Source organism: Lissotriton helveticus, chromosome 10 (genome assembly GCF_964261635.1).
Source record: "Lissotriton helveticus chromosome 10, aLisHel1.1, whole genome shotgun sequence".
NCBI lineage: Eukaryota > Metazoa > Chordata > Amphibia > Caudata > Salamandridae > Lissotriton > Lissotriton helveticus.
The window spans coordinates 883,014,626-883,037,148 of NC_136071.1; the positions used below are offsets into that span (position 1 = coordinate 883,014,626).

General features: G+C 46.0%; 1 protein-coding gene across 3 annotated transcripts in view; it reads right to left on the reverse strand.

The window, feature by feature from the left end:
- Positions 1-22,523, reverse strand: part of KIF15 (kinesin family member 15) — a 927,215-nt gene that overhangs the window by 263,377 nt on the left and 641,315 nt on the right. The gene's annotated exons all lie outside the window — the stretch shown is intronic.

A 22,523-nucleotide genomic window follows, 5' to 3' on the forward strand; every position in this document is an offset into this window, starting at 1 on the left:
TTACAGACAAAAATGTCAACACTTGTGTTGGTTGGCACCAATTTAATGATACCTGAATATTTATCACTACATCAACAATTCTAAATCATCAGCATAATCCTGTGTGAAATCAATAAAGATATAATTAAGAAAAAAAAAAAGGATAGCAAAGAGTACCCACTTGTACCGCAGTCCAAAACAATTCTATGTGGACCTTGACTAAAAACTTTTTAGAGTATATGCAGATTCTCTGCACGAGAGAAATGGCATGGAGAGAAAGGGTTCTTGAATCCACACAAACCTACGCTAATCATCTTGGAGCAGTATCTAATACCTTTCCACTGCATTTATCATAACATGCCATACTTTCAAATCCATGGCTACCCATCCACCTCACAAGTACTATGGTTCTATGTACTCCCAAATTAACATAATGATGCAAGCACCACTTGGTTGTCTTTTATATAGTACTTTGAAAATCAAATAGTTTTTTAAACTGAAGTATGTTTTTCCTTAGAGCTCCAATGAGAGATTAAATGACTTGCACATGGGTGAAGGATGGTAAAGGATATATCTAATATGGGAAAGACGAACAGAACAAGTAGTGTTCCAATGGAAAGGTCCAGGGATCAGGTTATAACTTAAGTCTTGTAATGCAGGTGTTCACAAGTAACTCAAGGAATATTTTATAGAAAAAAATTGTGTCTTGAGGTTCAGCAAGTGTGCCTGTTGTCTAAACGAAATCATAGCATGAGTGTGCATGGGGCAGCAATACATGGCTGAGGTGGCCGAAAGGGTTCAGGTGGGATCGTAAAGAGTAAAACATGATCGACAGTGATGTTGTATGTAGGAAAAATAGGTTATTTACCAGTAAGAGGTTTGTAGAGGGCCTATTCTTCTCAGATTTATAGCATTCCAGATAAAGTAAAGGTCTGCAACACATTTTTGACCACACAACTATGTAGACTTCAATAGCGTTTTATAAATTACGTTGGATCACAACTTAGACTGAAGTCTTGCAGAACATTCAGCACAGTTACTTTAGCAAAGTCTGAGTTTCCAATGGAAGAGCGTTCTTTGTTTTTGTAATAACTTCGGCATTGTTTGACTAATCCTCAAACAACAAAAAAACAAAACACATTTTACTTCAGCTGATTCCTGGAACGTTTTGGGGTGATCCGGCAAGCAGTAGATCAGAATTTGTGTGTTCGTATGCGAGGGGGGTGCAAATCTTTGTTTTCCCCATGTTAAGTCCCATAGGAAATTTTGCAAAGCAGGAAAAAATGGCTAAACAGAATGACACCAAATTTGGAAGATAGTTAGAACGTCACTCAAAAAGGCATCAGTGATCTGATTGGCTGAGAGGGCTGTTTTTCCTGTTGGTCATTTTAGTCCATCGGGACCCACCATTGTGAATGGCTGGGAGCAACATGACGAAAAATGCTGCGGTCATCATTATAGGACCTAGTGACTTGGTCCCGGTGTGCTGAAGTAAAAGTTACGAAAACATCTTCGGTCAGGATTGGTGTACCCAGACTTCCTGATAAAATAATTTTGTGCAGTGGGTCCTGGTGTACTTCAATGGCACCCAGCACGGCCACCCAAGTAGTTATGCGGGAATCCTGCAAGACGCAATACCGCGACACGATGCAAGCCTAAACCAGTCAAGCTTATGCAGTCTTTGATTTAGCACTATTGGAGTACTGCGGTATTGCGGAAAAGAAAAGGTTAAACACAAAATAACAAGGACTGTGTAGGAGGCCGTGTGGGATTGGCTGCCTGTGTGGGGTTGAGGCCAATACTACGCAGTGCACATTAAAAGCTATACTCAGTGGGAGAGTTGGATAGAAATAATGAAAATATTCTCACAAATTTACTAAAAAAACAAATGTTAAAGTGATGTTATAGTTAAGTCAAAAAACACTAGAGATTACTGAAGAAACACAAAGGTTAAAGTGGCATTCTAGTTAGGCGGTTCATCAACAAAAACACTAGAATTCAGTTATAATGTACTAAGTAAACTATAACTTGCACTCCGTCATACACTGCTTCAAACCTCACAAATTACATCACTCATGACATGTTAAATGATATCAAAACGACATGCACTGCACTTTTTTGTTTTTCAAACATTTAGTGTATGTATATTATATATATATATATATATTCACTGAAAAAACCATAGGTTATAGACCATATATAGTTAGGAATTAGCATTTAAAAAACCTTATTTTACTCACACAAAACCATTGAAATTCCATATATAGTTAGTTGCACTAACTATATATCGGGCACCCGCAATCCACTGCTGATGATGTCACATATTACATCATTCATGACATGGTCAGTGACATCACTGATGACATCACTGATGACATCTCAAATGACATCACTGATGACATCATCCAGTGACTGTGTGTTTCTGTAAAGTTTAAATATGTTTTACATATTGAAGAATGAGTAGATGTAGAAGTGTCTGGATGAAGGATTTAGTAGGTGCGTGACTGACTGTATGAGTGAGTGATTAAATGTGTCTCACTGAGTGCATGGGTTAGTGACTAAACTGTCTTAATTTGTGCATCATTATGTCTGTTGTTCTGTAAACTGCTGCATGTGTTGATCAGTAGCTATATGAGTAACTATATGGGTTATTGATTGATTGCTCAAGTATTTGTATGGGAGACTGAGTGTGTGTGTGGCTGGCTGGGAGGTGTGTGACTGTGCAGATCAATGTGTACTACTATCAATGATTGTATAAGAGAGTAAGTATGTGTTAGTATATGGTTGAAAACGTAAGGTGCTCTATGTTTAACTGTATAAACTAGAAAATGGAAGTGTGATTGATTCTTTACAGGACTGACTAGGTGTGTGAGTAACTCCATGGATGAGTGGCAGAGTGTGAGTGTCTGTATAGGTGTATGAGTGCATATGATAGTGTTGTAAAGATGAGTGATTGTATGTATGAATGATTGTATGGGTGAATGAGTGAATGTGTGTGTAGACGTACGAATCAGTGAGTGCGTATGTAGTAACTAGTATTGGTGTGTCAATGGTTTAAAAAATTATACTCTGTATTTAACACTGGGTGAAACAGAGGTTATATTAAAATGTGAGGAGATGCATTGTATTGTCACATGAATGATATCATCAGTGATGTGGTCATTGATGTCAAATGAGATGTCATCAGTGATGTCATTTGAGATGTCATCAGTGATGTCACTGACCATGTCATGAATGATGTAATATGTGACATCATCAGCAGTGGATTGCGGGTGCGCGATATATAGTTAGTGCAACTAACTATATATGGAATTTCAATGGTTTTGTGTGAGTAAAATAAGGTTTTTTAAATGCTAATTCCTAACTATATATGGTCTATAACCTATGGTTTTTTCAGTGAATTTTCAAGGTTTTGTAAATGCTAATTCCTAACTATATATGGTCTATAACCTATGGTTTTTTCAGTGAATTTCAATGGTTTTTTAATAGCAAATAGCATAAGCTGTCGAATGTCAAGTACGTGGTAATTGAAAACATTTTCGTGTTTATGCATACTGATCTGCTTTGAATGGTGCCCCCCCCCCCCCCCATTTCTATTAGGAGTACTCTCTCTTTGCACATAGTGAAGGGTACTTAACGCAGGCCTTTGCCCCCATTGTAATACGTCGTGCCTGCTTCTCTCTCCATTTGATTAATTGTTATCCAAGTATTTACTGTTTTAGAATTGGTTCTCTTTGGTTCATTCTCTATTTACAAACAAACACAGAGTCGCAATACTCTGTTTAGTCTTTGCAGATAACGAAAAATCGTGTAAAAAAAAAAAGAAAAGGAATCGAGCAAAATCAGTAGGCCACTAATGGGATCTCTTTTTGACCTCGCTAAAATAGAAACATTAGGAACAACCCCTCATGACAAATACAAAACTAGTGAAATGAACTGAACTCCACACAATGATGGCTGCAAAACAGCTCGGCTCCGCCACCCACCCCGCCCAAAACAACGATAAAGAGCGGCTGCCATGATTGGTTGCGAAATGGCCACGACGGAGCTAAGAAATGGTGCTGCTCTCATGCTAACCCCAGCTTCAGTCTAAAACATCCAGAAACACTGTAGACTACCAATTCGATCAGTTCCGGTAGCGCCCCAATGTAACCCGGTAGAGAAGAACTAGCCCTCCCCTCTTTGACTAATGGTTCTTGTTGCCTGTCCCTTCTGTTGTCATTTAACAGAACTATTTAGCCTGCTGAAAGGGGTTGTGTTCCGACCGCTGGTTGGTGGAGACATTTTGACTATATTCTGGACCTGCGTTGTCGCGTAATGCGTCATATGACGCGCCGCGTTAGCGCATCCGGAAGTCATCCGGGGCGTGACACGCAGCGCGTAACGTAAGCATAACAGGTCATGTGACTTGTTAATAAAACTTTTCATTGGTTCATTTTACTTTTCTTATTCTAATGATGAAAGGCTTGGTCATATGACCTAAAAATTACGCTTTTTATTACTTCCGAACATTATTTTTTCTTAAATATATGTTATAATGTTCCAGGCTAATGTACTTTCCCGGAAAATTTACAACTGTCCTGCAAGTAAAATATATTCTTTTTTCGAGAAAAAGAGCGTTTCTTCGTCCCATGACGGAGCCGTTGAGCAAAAGAGGGTCGACCTGCTGTCTTAGTCGCCGATACGCCTGAATATGAGATTCTTATCGATCACTTTATGTTGCAGGAGTAGAAAACACAACAGCCCTTGACCATTTATCTTTACTGCGTTCCTTCGTATTATACCTTTTACCCTTCATGTAATTGGTCTGCTTTATTTCATTTGCCTTTTAATGATTCTAAAACAGTGACTATTATTAAAAACTTTACCAATGTATATACTACTACCATGTTTTCTTTTAAAAACCTTTATTGTGAAAATTTCATTATACAAATACGGGCCTATAATCACGTGGGCCGGCCACGGAGCAAACTGTAATCGTATATGATGAGTAGACATTTACACTGTAGAGGAACGTAACGGGCGGGCCATTAGGTTGCAAGAACTAAGGTGTCTAACAGTTACGGAATCGGTGGACGTACATTTTATAATTAAAATACGACAGGGCCAGTTACAATAAAATTATCTAGATATACATTTGCGGGCAAGTACCATGGGTGACGTTAATTCGAACTTTCAATAGTACAGTAATCAATAACACATCAGAACTTAATATCAATAGGGATGTCAAAATATTCAATCAATTCTCGTCCCCGCCCGCCATGTGCTTCAAAACTGCATACGTATCTCGTGATTTCAAGGTTCTGCAACCAGTACACAACAAGGAGTTACGAGTCCCATTTATTCCGGCGCCATTTTGGGCGAGGACGGGCAGGTCCAGAATATAGTCAAAATGTCTCTACCAACCATCGACTATGATGATGTTCATATGCTGTATTTATTAGAGTAACACTCATCTGTCCACATGAAATTAATTTGCCACAATCTAAACATGTCATTTTAATCTTTCCAAAGTTCTTCTAAATATTTGGGACCGTTTCCCTTGCCTCTGATGCTGTCAGTGCCACTTCTTTGATGAATGTACTAGCAGGTCAGGTGTTCTCCTCCAAATCTCTCTTTTATGCAGCACTATAATTAATTGGTGCCACCTCTCCATATGACGATGCATGGTATAGTTACCATAACTATATTTTTTTTCGGTTCCTCTGGAGAGTTCATCGTGGCAGATGAAGCGTGTAACGTACCGGGCATTTACCTTTTTTTGCATGTACAGGAAAGGAAAAAAAAAATCGAGCGTCCGAGTTCTAAGGTGTCCCAGGGCCATTTTAGTGGACCAGGCCCAAATCCAAAGAACAGGCCGCCACTTTGAGAGTCCTGTTGCAGCCGCCTGTCGCTGTAGCATCAAGAGCAGCCGAAACTCAGCTGAATGGCAACTGAAACGGTAAAGGGGCGCCCCACTACAGCAGACGAGCCTCCACCTAGGAAGGCCCGTTCACGCCGCCTCCCCCCCCCCCCCTTCGGGCACCCCACGCCGTTATTCGGAGCAGTATTCTAGGATGGCCACACCAGTGCGGCAACTTGCTAGACATCACCTCGGTGGTAACCGAATCTCAGCGCCTTGTGGTGTCTCCTCTTCAGAAAATATTCTTGCGCTACCTTTCCCCATTCACACATCGGTCCGCTACTGACGCCATCTCACAGGCTAATGAGCGCCCCACGCCGAGTTTCAGCATTGTAGGATGACCACACCAGTACAGCAACTTGCTAGACATCCCCTCGGTGCCATCCGGATCTCGGCGCCCCACTGCAGATGAAGTGCCTCTCAACTATGAAACCACCACGGTGACATCCGGATCTTGGCGCCTTGTGCTGGTTCCGGCCTATTCACACATCGGTCCGCTACTGACGCCATCTCACAGGCTAATGGGGCGCCCCACGCCGAGTTTCAGCATTGTAGGATGACCACACCAGTGCTGCAACTTGCTAGACATCACCTCGGTGCCATCCGGATCTTGGCATCTCAGCGCCTTGTGGTGTCTTCTAGTCAGAAAATATTGTTGCGCTGCCTACATCGGTCCGCTACTGACACCATCTCACAGGCCAACAGGGCGCCCCACGCCGACTTTTACCATTGTAGGATGGCCACACCAGTACCACAACTTGCAAGACACCACCTCGGTGCCATCCGAATCTTGGCATCTCAGCGCCTTGGGGTGTCTTCTATTCAGAAAATATTGTTGCGCTGCCTTTGGCCCCATTCGCACATCGGTCCGCTACTGACGCCATCTCACAGGCCAACGGGGCGCCCCACGCCGACTTTCAACATTGTAGGATGGCCACACCAGTGCTGCAACTTACTAGACACCACCTCGATGCCATCCGGATCTTGGCGCGTTGTGCTGCCTTCGGCCTATTCGCACATCCGTCCGCTACTGACGCAAACTCACAGGCCAACGGGGCGCCCCACGCCGACTTTCAGCATTGTAGGATGGCCACACCAGTGCTGCAACTTGCTAGACATCACCTCGGTGCCATCCGGATCTTGGCATCTCAGCGCCTTGTGGTGTCAGTCAGAAAATATTGTTGCGCTGCCTTTGGCCCCATTCGCACATCGGTCCGCTACTGACGCCATCTCACAGGCTAATGGGGCGCCCCACGCCGAGTTTCAGCATTGTAGGATGACCACACCAGTACAGCAACTTGCTAGACATCACCTCGGTGCCATCCGGATCTTGGCATCTCAACGCCTAGTGGTATCTTCCATACACAAAATATTGTTGCGCTGCCTTTGGCCCCATTCGCACATCGGTCCGCAACTGACACCATCTCACAGGCCAACAGGGCGCCCCACGCCGACTTTTACCATTGTAGGATAGCCACACCAGTACAGCAACTTGCTAGACATCACCTCGTTGCCATCCGGATCTTGGCATCTCAGCGCCTTGTGGTGTCTTCTATTCCGAAAATATTGTTGCGCTGCCTTTGGCCCCATTCGCACATTGGTCCGCTACTGACGCCATCTCACAGGCCAACGGGGCGCCCCACGCCGACTTTTACCATTGTAGGATTGCCACACCAGTGCGCAACTTACTAGACACCACCTCGGTGCCATCCGGATCTTGGCATCTCAGCGCCTTGTGGTGTCTTCTATTCAGGAAATATTGTTGCGCTGCCTTCGGCCTATTCGCACATCGGTCCGCTACTGACACCATCTCACAGGCCAACAGGGCGCCCCACGCCGACTTTCAACATTGTAGGATGGCCACACCAGTGCGGCAACTTACTAGAGACCACCTCGGTGCCATCCGGATCTTGGCGCGTTGTGCTGCCTTCGGCCTATTCGCACATCGGTCCGCAACTGACGCAAACTCACAGGCCAACGGGGCGCCCCACGCCGACTTTCAGCATTGTAAGATGGCCACACCAGTGCTGCAACTTGCTAGACATCACCTCGGTGCCATCCGGATCTTGGCGCGTTGTGCTGCCTTCGGCCTATTCGCACATCGGTCCGCTACTGACGCAAACTCACAGGCCAACGGGGCGCCCCACGCCGACTTTCAGCATTGTAAGATGGCCACACCAGTGCTGCAACTTGCTGGACACCACCTCGGTGCCATCCGGATCTTGGCGCGTTGTGTTGCCTTCGGCCTATTCGCACATCGGTCCGCTACTGACGCCGCCTCACGTGCCAACGTATTTTCTCCGCATTTTATACCCTATGCCGCATAACAGGTCATGTGACTTGTTTATAAAACTTTTCATTGGTTCATTTTACTTTTGGTTTCCTAATGATGGAAGGCTTGATCATATGACCTAAAAACAACACTTTTCATTGGATGAAAACTTTTTTTTTTTTCCCCAAACGATGAAAGCCCCACCTTGTTTCTGGATGTTTCAGACTGAAGCTGGCGTCAGCATGAGAGCACCACCATCTCGTAGCTCCGTCGTGGTCATTCCGCGAGCAATCATGGCAGCCGCTCCCCACCAGAAGCCTACAGGAGTCGGGGGCCCCCAAAACTTTTGATGAATCCTCAAGGCGGAGGGGACGCTTTCGAGAATGGGGTCCAAGACCTAGCAGACTAGCGTCCGATTTCCAAGGTGTCCCAGGGCCATTTCAGTGGACCAGGCCCAAAAAGGAAACAGCCTGCCGCCATTTTGAGAGTCCTGTGACAGCCGCCTATCGCTGCACCGCAAGAGTGGGCGCAGCCGCCTATCGCTGCACCGCAAGAGTGGGCGCAACTCAGCTGAATTGCGGCTTTTGACACAGTGGACCAAAAGCGGACGGAATGGCAACTGAAACGGTAAAGGGGCGCCCCACTACAACAGATGAGACTCCACCTGGAGAGGCCCGTTCACGCCGCCTCCCCCGGGGCACCCCACGCCGTTATTCGGAGCAGCATTGTAGGATACCAAAACCAGTGCGGCAACTTACTGGACATCACCTTGGTGCCATCGTTCTGCTGCCTTGGAACTATTCGCACAACAGTTTGCTACTGATGACCCACCCCCCGCGACGCCCCACGCCAGAAATCTGGACGTTGTGCTGCGTTGGGACTATTCGCACAGCCGACCGCTACTTCGTTGTTTTTCCCTAAAAATGTTTATATGTTATTACTGTTTTTGTTTTCTTGTATATATTTATAAGTTATTAAAGTTTTATAATCTTACTACTTTGTTGGAGTGCTATATATTTTTAATGTGACACATAATTGTAAAAACTTTGATGTACAAAGAGTCATCCCTGGAATCTTCCGCTTCAGGCTCGGTCCCCTCCCCAATCACAATACAGGATGGTTTTCAGATAATAGGAACGCGTCTGCTGTGACGGATCTCATCGAGTGTGGGCCTTGATCTACTATAACTCCTTTGAAGAGGGGTGATTCTTTACAGCTGGGGCCATAAACTACATCTGCAGGGCTAGCTGATACCCTAGGACCAGCCTGGACAATCGGACACAGAGGAAAAGGAGTGTCAGAGGGTGCGGTAGTGAATAGGGCGAAAGGGAGGTGTCGGGCGGGCACAGGGTGTGATTCTCAGGGAAGAGCAGCGCAGATGGGGGGTGGTTTATTACCCATGCATAAGACAGAGAGCGGGGGTGACCACTGCCTGGGGTAGATGCTTGCGAGGGTGGGGAGCCATGCTAAGGATCGACAGCGTGCACAGAGTGGGTCTGGTCAAGGCATCTAAAATGGCTGCCGTGCACGACAAAAGTGTGGCATTTGAAAAAAGGCAAGATGGCGCAGACAATGTTTTTCAACACTTCCTGATTTCCTTCGAATCGAACGTTAACAGACGTTGGGGCATATTACCAAAGTTAAGCGATATTTATCCCTAACGATGCTTAGCAACGATTTTTTTACCGCTAAGCATCGTCAGAAATTATCGCAGATAAACCTTGCTATTATCAAGGTTTAACGCAAATACGATAAAAAACGACCGCAATGCATTAATATCGCTGAAAACTCAGCGATATTCATGCATTACCGAGCTAATGCTCTTAGCCATGTTATCCACCTCCCATTGGATGACATGGCTAAGAACTGCTCAGGGCAGGTGCTAGCTTTTGGAGATATTCGCGAATATTTCCAAAAGTTGATAATAGGAGATAGCGATGTTAGCGTCTGTTTCCAGTCGCTAACATCTTGGCATCCCCACTTTGCATGTCATTAGTGATAAATATCACTCACATGGAAAGTGGGGCCCAAGATGGTCGCTATCTCCTACTAGCCGTCGCTAACTGGTGTTAGCAACAGCTAGGTAATACAGATATAATTTTATCTCCGCGAAGCGGAGCGCTGTTACAGATATATATCTTGTTTTTGAACGTTAATTTCTCAAAATCCACTGAAGCACATATATTGACACCTAGCAAAGGCACATCGAGCTACCAGTCCCTACAATTTTCCCAAGTTTCGTGCAAATCCATTCAGCCGTTCGATTATTATTATTATTTTTTTTTTGCCCCGCGGGGCCCTTTTAAAACCTCCACATCAAACCTAAGAGGTCAAGGAGGATCTACTATGCCCCCTTATCGTCATTTGCCCCTTCGCTTTGGCCTCCTCTTGTCTCTCGATCCTACCGAGAGACAAGATGGCGGCCGCTACGGACTGTTTGCAATGTTTACAGACGCCGGAGAACCAATCAGCTTCGCAAACCTCCGTTACGCAAAGCGGAGCGCTGTTACAGATATATATCTTTTTTTGAACGTTAATTTCTCAAAATCCACTGGAGCACATATATTGAGACCTAGCAAAGGCACATCGGGCTACCAGTCCCTAATATTTTACCAAGTTTCGTGCAAATCCATTCAGCCGTTCGATTATTATTATATATTTTTTTTTTTGCCCCGCGGGGCCCTTTTAAAACCTCCACATCAAACCTAGGGGGTCAGCGAGGATCTACTATGCCCCCTTATGGTCATTTGCCCCTTCGCTTTGGCCTCCTCTTGTCTCTCGATCCTACCGAGAGACAAGATGGCGGCCGCTACGGACTGTTTGGAATGTTCACAGACGCCGGAGAACCAATCAGCTTCGCTTCACAAAGCTCCGTACCGCGAAAAGTCCGCGAACCGGAGCGCTGCCCGGTCCGCTGTTACAGATATATATCTTTTTTTGAACGTTAATTTCTCAAAATCCACTGAAGCACATATATTGAGACCTAGCAAAGGCACATCGGGCTACCAGTCCCTACAATTTTGCCAAGTTTCGTGCAAATCCATTCAGCCGTTCGGGCTAAAAGTGAGGCCAACCGCCCTATGGAAAACTCAATGTTAAAAACACGTTTTGGGACCCCCCTTTTTTCTCGGCCCCCCCTTGACGAACCCCCCCCAAATTTTCAAGGGCTGCTCAGAAACAAAATGTGCCATTTTCCTGAAAATTTCAGCCAATTCCGTCCACAAACGCCAAAGTTATTAGACATAGAATTTTCAAAAATCCCATAGAGAAAAAATCCTAACTATATATACCTACTAGCGACCGCCAGTAGGTAATATGTATATGTATATGTATATGTATATATATATATATATATATATATATATATATATATATATACATATACACACACACACACACACATACATACATATATATTAAAAACCCAAAAGATTTAAGTGACGTTATAGTTAGCTGAAAATGTCAGATAAAACAATGCTTTAAACTGAAAATAACCAAGGAAATTCACCAGTTAAAGTTAACATGGGTAACGAAAACTTGCGCCCTCGCCGTGCACAGTGGTGTAATTTCAGATGCCATCAGTGATGTTATCAATAATTTCACAGAACATGTTTTAAGTGTTGAAACATGTGAGGGCGTAAACAGTGTATGTTGAGGACACAAGTTAGTTACCAGGTAACTTTGAAGTTGTGTTTTTTGGAGTGTAAAATGTTAAATTTCCCTGACATATTCACTTAACTATAGCGTCACTTTAACGTTTGCTTTTTTCAGGAAAGTTTTTAACGTAATTTAAGATATTCTTTTACATTACCTAGTATAACATCATTTTAACCTTTGTTTTTGTTTGTGAATTTTCTGGGGTTGCAGGCAAAGTAAGATTTTACTACAATAAGTGTGCCAACCTCCCTGCACACACAACCTTTGCCAATGCATGGCGGGAGTGTGCAAGGGTGATATAGAAGGGCTGCGCAGCATTGCCTGTGGCCAGGCCCTGTGACCTACCCCGTGACAACAGGCAACCCCCCCCCCCATCGCTCACGGTGAAAGTATACAGAGACCATCCCCCACCTTTTTAGGTCGAGCTAGACGTAAGCAATGCAAAGCATTGCTGACGTCAGCGAAGACATCTATTGCTACCCGTTTCTGGGAATGTGGACACAAGAGGGTGCACGAGCGCCGATTTGCTCAGATTTGACCTCGTGAGCGCGCACGGCGCCGTGCCCCTCTTGTGCCACATTCCCTTGCGCAAACACACTCCACACTCACGCATGCGCACATACACATGCACACACACACTGCATACACACACGCAGACCCGCGCGCGCGCGCACACACACACACACACACACACACACACACACACACACACACACACACACACCTGCATACACACACGCAGACCCACGCGCACACACACTGCATACACACACACCCCCCCCCCCCTTACCTCACCAGGCTCTTTTCTTGCGGGCTCCTTCTGCCTGGCTCCCAGTGGATGGGCGGGTGCGATGCGGCCAGGGGCTCCAGTGCTGCTACGGCGGGCGGGGGCGACGCGGCAAGGAACGGCCAGGGACTCCAGTGCCGTCCATCACCTCTTGTATGCCATTAGCAGTCGGAGCCGGAGACGCGGCCAAGAACACTCTGCGCCTGCGCAGAAGTGCGTGCGCCCGCCTGACGTCACTTGTCGGAGCCGGAGACGCGGCCAAGAACACTCTGCGCCTGCGCAGAATTGCGTGCGCCCGCCTGACGTCACTTGTTTTTGGTTTATTTTCATTTTCCCTTTCATTCATGGATGTGAACACGGGTGCGGTGCACTCCTACATGATTCACAACTTCGGGCAAATGAAAACAGCAGTCGTATGGGATCTGCCTGTTTTTATCATGAGACACATGTTCTTCACTGTGAGCGCTTCCGCCTGTTCCTTGGTAGGCGGGTAGCGTGTTGCCGGGGAGTAGCGTTGCCTATGCAACCAGTCTGCTTTATCAGGATAAGGTTTCCTGTGCCGGGCTGGTTTTGGAAGTGATGCTGACATGCTGCATTCACTGCAGTCCTGCTTCTGGCGATATGGATGACGTCCCCTCGGTGACTGGACCATCTTCGGGGGTTGCTGTCTGCCCAGATCTCCTGGCTATTTTTGCAACAGCTGTGGAGTCTGGGTTTCAGGCCTAGGAGGGATCCTTCTTTGGAGGGTGATAAGGAACTAAAGGGCCGCATGGTGCAGATATGGCTGAAATCTTGCAGCTTGTGCGTGATAATTTGGGACTTGCTTCCTCTGCTCAGACACCGGCTTATGATTATTTTAGCATGTGCTGCTTCGTATTATGGTACCTGCAGCTCTCTGCATTTGCAATTGGAAACTAAAGTTACGTAATAAAAGGCGAAAGCACAGAGTCGCTCCGAGTGAAAGTTTCGAACTGGACACACGACTCTGGCCATGTTTTTATTTTGTAGCGGAGAAAGCCCAGCTGCCTGTCTTTAGTTAAAGTTTTGTATACTGAGGGGCAGCCCTGGTCTGCAGAGAATGTTCCAGAGCTATGTAACATGAGAGCTCTTCTCTGCACCTACCCCCTCGGGAGTTACTATGAGCGATGTAGCGGTCGACAGACGTCACTTCGTCTTATTACTGACAGATCTGTATCGCAATGAGTTACTCTGCATGGGTTATCAGCACAGTGCTTCACATACTTTACGAGACCCAAGGCGCTTCTTTGTGATTGGGTAAGGTTTGTGCATGCTTACATTACTGAGGTTGGTAGAACTGCAGATACAACAGTGCAGGAAAACGGATGGCTATTTGTGGTGTCTCATTTACAACTGGGGGCTAACACGAGCATTTTTAATATTGAGAGTGCTTTATTGCCTTGTAAACTCAAGCGGGGTAATTTTTTAATGATTTAAGGGTTCGTAGCCTTTGTGATTTTTTTTATTATTACACATTCCTGAGCAACAGATAAAACTGTGATGGATCATTCTTGGCCCGGCCTACAAAGGGATGAAGTGTGGTTAGGAGATAGCTCACGGCATCGCACACAATACACATACCCACGCACATACAAATGCACACAAGCGCACACACATACACCCAAGCATGAACACACACATGCGCACACGTGCATGCACATACTCATACACACACCTACACAGACACACGCACGCACGCACACACACACACACACAAACAAATGCACACACGCGTAAGTGCATGCACATGCATGCACATACACAAATGCAGACGCGGACTGCAGAGGAGACTCGTTTATGTGGTGTGAAATCTCTCCTAGTGGAGCGACTCTTGGGACCCTAGATCAGGAGACCTGCATTACTGAGGTTGGTAGAACCGCAGATACAACAGTGCAGGAAAACGGGTGGCTATTTGTGGTGTCTCATTTACAACTGGGGGCTAACACAAGCATTGATAATATTGAGTGTGCTTTACTGCCTTGTAAACTCAAGCGGAGTACTTTTTAATGATTTACGGGTTCGTAGCCTTTGTGATTTTTTCATGATTACACATTCCTGAGCAACAGATAAAACCGTGTGTGATGGATCATTCTTGGCCCGGCCTACAAAGGGATGAAGTGTGGTTAGGAGAAAGCTTGTGGCATTGCACACAATACACACATACTCACGCACACACACACACACAAACAATGCACATATGCGCACACACACCCACACATACACCAAGCATGAACACACACGCGTGCATGCACATACTCGCACCTACACAGACACACACGCAGACACACATGCACACACACGCACACGTATGTGCATTCACACACACAAATGCAGACGCGGACTGCAGAGGAGACTCGTTTATGTGGCGTTTTATGTTGCGTGAAATCTCTCCTCGTGGAGCGACTCTTGGGACCCCAGAGCAGGGGACCTGGATGAAACTGGGCACATTTCTGCATTTTAAATGTAGAGTTGTATTAACCCCACTCCGATTTATACAAGCTAAGTGACAGAACACGAGACAGAGGGGGGCACGGATGCTGGCAACTCTGGGGAAGAAGGGGTGGGGAGGTTTAACAGGTAGCAGAAGGGGTGGGGGTAGACCAAACTAGTGACTTGGTTGGTTTAATGCACTGGGATCCGTCTATCTATCCACAGACTGGAAGCTGCTGCCACATTCCCGATACATGGGTTATGTCAAAGGGGGCGGTGAAAGTGCTTATCTTCCGTTTGTCTGCAGTCCACTCAATGACATGTGAGGAACAAGCATTTGCAATGCAATAGGTCTCGCATTTGTGAGAGTTTAAGCTATTGGCATTGTAAATAATAATGCATTTCATTTATGTTTTAAAAATCAACAAGTAAATAAAAGGCTTTGTCATTTACAATGCCAATAGCTCAAACTCTTATAAATACGAGACCTATTGCATTGCAAATGCTTGTGTTAATATAGTTTGTAGTCCAGATTGGTTGCACAGGCAATCGTGGGATCACAGCATTCCCCTACCCACCTCTCCCCCAAAAACAAGGTTTTTAGTTTTTTTTATTGTAACCCCGGTTTGGGGTGGGGGGAGAGGTAGGGGTGTCAGGGGGAGTCACACAAGGTCCAAACGGGTACCTTATTTCATTTTTCTTTTCAATACATGGGGGTGGAGTCCCTAAGTCCAGTAATGGTGGCTGCAACATTTCTGTTCAGCTTCCATGGGACCGAAACCGACAATGGAGGGGGGGGGGGGGGGGGCAATAAAATCTCACAAGAAATTTAAGTGTCAATGGTACTAATGCATTCCCATCCAGATATACATACATTTTTTACATTATCTCAAAAGCTACCAGACAGATTTAAAGCATGTCAAAAACATGCTTTCTGGGTAAAGATATAACTGTCTGCCAAATATATTGTAACTCTGTTAATTTGTTTTGGCTGAAGAGCTGTTCGAAATTCCCTACGAACACAATGTGGATGCTGCCTTTTTGGGCTCCCCCTCCTTTTTCTTGGCCTCTGCTTGATGAATCGCCCTCAAACATTTCAGTAAAACAATCAAGAGATGGCGCAAGTCGATACAATTGTAGCTGTTTTCAAACGTCACCTGTTAGGTTATCTTTGTTTGCCCTACGTAAATATCCGCGAGGGACCGGGCCAGATACATTTCTGTCACACACGGACTCGTCACAGAGAGTCTTCCGCTATTTCATTTTACTTCAAAGCGGGCGACCGGGCTAAAAGATTCTAAAGGCGTTAACCAACATCCTCTCTTCGTAAAAAAATTGACTGGCAGCCGATAGGGTCTGTCAATGTCTAGTTCCAATACGTCAGCGAAATCCTCGCGGTACTTCACGATCAGCACAAATGCAAAGATAACCTAACAGGTGACGTTTGAAAACAGCTACAATTGTATCGACTTGCGCCATCTCTTGATTGTTTCATCGTCCAGATTTTCTTCTGGTTTAAGTTTGTATCGATCTAACAAGCAAAAGACCGTTTGTTCATCAAGCTGTTCCAATTATCCAAGGGTTCCCCAAGATATGATTTTTATGTCCTGAGGATGGTCTCAGAAACACAAGAATAGAGACCGAAACGTCGAAATTCGCTTTACCTACCGTATAACTGATTAGATTGTAAATAGGTAGGAAAGCGTCAGCAAATGTTGTAAAGAGGCTTCTCTAGATCGATTCATTTGAAATGTATCTCTTATATCATTGTTTATCTATCATGTACCCTTTTTTATTATGAACTGGAAGTATTAATGTAACACAGCGGGGTCACCTCGAAGTAATGAATATAAAGGAGTTGAAACTAGTAAAATGTTAAACACTACCTCTTCCTCTCCACAGAACGTTGAAACAGAGGTAGACACGCAATCCACACACTGGCCCTTTAATTCCGAATGGACTTCGGAGTGGGAGGAGTCTCTACAGGACACGGAAACCTCATATGCCGGGATGGACGAATCAAGGGTGTGCTTGTTCACCCAGAGCGAGGAAGGAGACGAGGAGGAAGACGGAAGCAGAGCGGAGCTAAGGAAGGACGTGTATCCCGAGGACGAGCGGAGAGACGGGAGAGAAGCAAGAAGAGGAGCGGTGCGACGGAAGACCGGGCCCGAGGAAAGACAGCCAGAGGACCGAACGGAGGACGGCAAGGAAGGAACGCCAGGAGGCCAACGACACCACGAGTCGCCCAGCCATACACCCGGGGGAGGTGTATGGCTTAACCAGGTGCGTGACAAGCTACGGGGTTGGGTCACTCGTAAAACCATAGCGTCGGACTAAACCCGGGTCCCCATTCTCCTTGGTGGTTTTCCCCCTACCCTGAGCACAAGAACCCTCACCTCGGCAATTAGAAACAGAGTATCTCACGTGTGTTTGGTCCCTCACTCCCCTCCCTGTGAGCCACAACACAGAACAGACACTGATGCACCGTTTTCTTGCCTTTTGTTTTCCCGGTTACGGCCACTGAAGAACACCACGGAAGTAGACGGAGACCTTCCTCGGCGGGGCCCCGACCGAGGACGAAAAGCCGACTCCACAGCTTCCGGCATCAGGAAAGCAGCCAGGAGCCGTTCTCCAAGACCGGCCCGAACCAATAGACAGAAAAGCTCAGATACACTATATTCTAAAATAAAGCCCAGAACTACTAGAATTAGCGTATTGCCTATTATTCCCGTAACCGCTACAATTAAATACAAGCATTTTTTCATATACACCCTTTGTTGCTCTTCTCCTTTCATGAGGATCACCGTTTGGTGACAGGCTTAAACAAATTTAATATTTGCTGTCACATTCTGTGCATTAGCGGTATCAAGTGTGTAAGGCCGTACAATTTTTAACTTTGGAATCATTTGTAAAATTGTACGTTTAATTAAAAGCCTTGAAGCTTCATTGACCTTTCCATGCTTGTAGAGGAGCAGGGAGAGACTGGAGATTAAAAGGCATAGTGGTGGACAGCCCGTGAGGTGATACACCAACACTGCTCACCCGCCGGACCCTCATCCTGGCTGTCTTAAAATGACAGCAGCCGCACGCTGAGTCCCCGGGGTGGACAGCTTCAGACTTCACAGCAGAACCTAGGACAAGTCTGGGTGTCCCCAATCTCCAGCGCTATTACCAAGCAGCTCAACAGTGCTTGTTTATGGAATGGACCCACATGGAGGTCGAAAAACATTGGTGCTTCATGGACAGAGCAATAGCTGGGGAACATCTTTGGAAGGTCAGCTTTTTGCGCAGGCGCCAGAGGTCTTGTGGATTGTACTCCTCTTCTGTGACTAGAGCCACACTGGGGGTTCGGGATCAGGGGGCTACCTGAAACAGGTTATTTCTCCTTCCAGTCACCGCTGACACCAGGTAACATTTTATTTCAGGGCTGCACCCCACCACCTTCCTGGTCTGGCAAACATCTGGCTGTCGCTCGGTGGGCCATATGTTTGATGACAGCGGTCCCCTTCGCTTAACAGCTCGCAAAAAATGATGGGCTCATGGAAGCAGAGCGACTCGGTTGTATGCAAAATAGACACTGGGTCATTTATCTGGATATATATACGGGCATGCAGCGCCCACTCACCCCCTTTGAAAAGGGGCTGCTGTCTAAAGACATTGACCAATGTATCATCATTGAAATCTATGCTCTCTTGCTTCAATCCTCTATCAAAAAGAAAATCTCGGGGCAGAAACAATGGGAACGGGAGATTGAGGGAGCCCTGACTACCAAGGAATGGGAAGAGATTTTTTTACAGTGCCCGACAATCATTGAAACTGCTGCTAAAATTGTCACCTCTACTAGTACGTCACCACAGTACGACTCCAAAAGACAACCATAAGCATAGTATGGATTGCTGAAGAGGTTGTGGACCCCCCAGGGACCTGGTTTTACCTCCTCCAGGACTGCCCCAAACTCAAGTGCTACTAGGAGGCAGTACTGGATGACGTTGATAAATGCCGAAAGAGACAGTTGCCACACTATCCAGCATATACTGTCTTGGGGCTCCCTAATTCCCTGACCTTTCCACTACAATCGCCTAGAGGCAGACTCATTAACCTAGGACTGGGAGCCACACTACAGGCGATACTTATGCATTGGGGAACTACATGGCTACCAATCAAGCAGCATGGCTTCATAGGATATGGTGTAAGCTGTGTATGGAAAGCATGTCTCTTACACTCACCTCCTATCTAGATTCCTACAGAGCTATGGCAGTATGTTCACCCCCACGTTTTTGGATTGATGCTTCTGGTCTCCTAACTAGACCTCAGTGCCTTTGCCATTATGCTTAAACTGATATGTTGAATTGGTTTTTACAAAATTGGCTGGTCAGGCTTACCTTTGAGTCTCTAGAAAATGCTACCCAGGGCGCAGTGTAGGAAGCTAGCTCCGTATATACTATACCCAAGCTTTGGGATTCTTGTCAAGTGATCATAGGTTGGCTAAGTTAGTCCAATAAATGCAAGGCTTTACATCCCACCACTGATCCACCAATGTAGGAAGCTGGCTCTGTTTATACCAGGGAGTCCCGAGAGGTATGCCAGAGGGTAAATTAGACCAGGACTAAGAGCTTTCTCCTTGGGAGTGTGGGAGGGCAATTAGGCTTATCCAGAGGGTGTGTTAAGCATTTATTGTATTCACTCACTCAATGCTGATGACACACACTCAGAGACAGAATCCAGGCCAACTATGAAAGTATAAAAAGATATACTTGTATTTTATTTTGTAGAACCAAGCAGGACGTGGCTCAGGTAAGTAAGTAACACTCGCAAATGCAATGCTGTACACAGAACTGCAATTGTGGATTGTATTGGATTACTTTACAGGTTTTTATTACTATTAAAATACAGAGAGATTACTATTGATTACTCTAGGATAACCTTTCAGTTACTTTTAGGTTTTGAGGTTATATGTAGAGATATATCACACTGGCTGGTGTCACTTACAGGTTAGTATGACAATTCTTAAATTAAATCACAGTTGCTTTCTTTTCATACAAATATTCAACTCGGTTATTGGTTTCCAAGTAAGTAAACAACTTGTAAGAATAGTTTTTGGGGGTTAGAACAAAGGTTCCCTAAGGTTTAAGTACACACTCAAATTGCAACACTGGGGTGGCTGGGTGCAGAGTGCAGGGGCCCAATGTTAACCAATGGGGCTTCAGTCAGGGACTTCTTACAAGCAGGCCACTTGGCTGGGGGAACAAAGTTCCTCGTGTTAGGATCAGCACAGCAAGGGGCAACAATCAGCACAGGAGCTGCACCACCAGCGGCACATGGGCAGCCAAGGCCAGACTGAGGACCCTGTGCATACCAATGGAGATCTCCAGTTCAGCAGAGATGCTGCAGGCTCGGGCAGGGAATCTTCCTGAAGGTAACCACCAGCTGGAGAGGTAAGTTGAGATCTTGGTGGAAACCTAGACACCGTCGCTTGGGCCACCCAAAGCTGTGGGGTGTCAGGTGCAGGGGTGTCTTTTGGCATAAGGTTCTTTTTCCCAGCTCCGGTCATAGTCGGGGGGACCCTTCAAGGTGAGGCTGCAGGTGCAGACTTGAAGATTGAGGAAGGTCACCAGATCCCAGGTCAGATCGCTGGTGAGACCTCCTCGTGGTGTTGGGCCACTGAGGCCATGGGCGCCAGTGGACGTTGTTTTTTATTATCCGCTCGTATTCGCTGCTGTGTGTATGAAAAAGGGACAGCTGCAAAGGACTTGCGATTCCAAGAGTTAAATTCAAAGTCATGTCTCTTCTTTCTCAAGCACAGCAGGAAAGCACTAGAACTATCTTGTCTTTCTAAACGTAAACACAAGACTGGTGAGCTACTCTGACTGACAGCGCTAAAGAACAAGTTACTTACCTTCGGCAACGATATATCTATACGAGACATATATTAGTTATAGATTCCTTACCTTAGAATTACCCCCAGGAGTCAGACTGGATCCGGAGAATTGTTTCTCAGCAGTACCCCTGCACGTGAGTAGGCGGCGTTGGTCGACTCCGCGTTCGTCGACATGATCGCCTGGATGACGTTGTGGTATCAACATAGACGCCGCCCCTGCGTGCTGACATCAGTTCTTTACACAACATTACACGGCAGAAGCGCAGAGCCATGCAAGACACTGACCACTGGTGCACATACCTAGGGCCCTGAAAGGGAGTCCCTTACCCTGGAAGTCAGTTCGCAGAACGGGGAGGATGGGTGAGGCGGTAAGGAATCTATAACTAAATGTATGTCTCTTACAAATAGATCGTTAACGAAGATAAGTAACTTTTTCATCTGAAAGAGACTATTAGCTATAGATCCCTTACCTTATAATAGATACCCCAGCAATACCAATCACACCAAAGTTAACACCAGAACCGAACGGCTGAAGAAGCAGTCTCTCCAGGCAGTAATGCTTAGTGAACGCGTGCAGCAATGCCCACATTGCTGCCTGGCAGATGACACCGAGGGGAACTCCACGTCCCAAAGCAGTAGCGTCTGCCGTCACCCTGGTGAAATGGGCACGCAGTCCTACCGGAGGCTACTTTTCCACCAAAGAGTATCAGATATTAATGCAAAGGACGACCCATCGAGAGATGGTCCGTTTTAGCACAGCCCTACCTTTCTTGGCTCCCACATAAACAAAGAGTTGATCGTCCACCCGGAATTCTTTTGTGGGATCCAAATAAAAGGATAAAGCACACTTTGGATCCAGATGGTGGAGTCTCTCCTCCTCCTTGGAAGGGTGAGGGGGCAGGAAGAAGATGGGCAAAGTGATGGTCTGTCCATTGTGGAAAGAGGGAACCACATTGGGAAGAAAAGGTCTAGTTCGAAGGACAACCTTGTCTGGATGAACAGCAAGGAAAGGAGGTTTACAAGAAAGAGCTTAAAGCTCACTCACCCTGTGAGCAGAGGTGATAGCAACCAGAAAGGCAGTCTTTAAGGTCAAGTGTCTGAGAGGACAATTACGTAGTGGTTCGATAGGAGAACACATAAGGTAAGTTAAAACCAGGTTAACGTCCTACTGGGGTATTACGAAAGGAATAGCAGGAAAGAGGTGAGTAATACCCTTAAGAAACCTATTTACAATAGGGGACTTGAGAAGAGAAGGCTGATGAGTAAGGCGAAGAAAGGCCGAAATGGCCGAAAGTTCTCCTTTAAGGATGCCCAGAGGAGAGCCCTGCTGGGCCAAAGAAAGAATGAACAGGAGAAACTCTGAAAGAGGACTAGAAAGGGGATCCGCAGCCTTTACTATGCACCATACCACAAATTTATTCTATCTACAGTCGTATACTGTTTTAGTGGAGGGACACCTGGCTGCCAAGGTTACATTATAGACTTCAGGCGGAAAGTCAAAAGATTTCAACTGTCGCTGCTCAATCTCCATGCAAGGAGGTGGAGGGTGGACAGGTTCGGGTGGAGGACCATCACCTGTTGCTGCGACAGAAGATCCTCC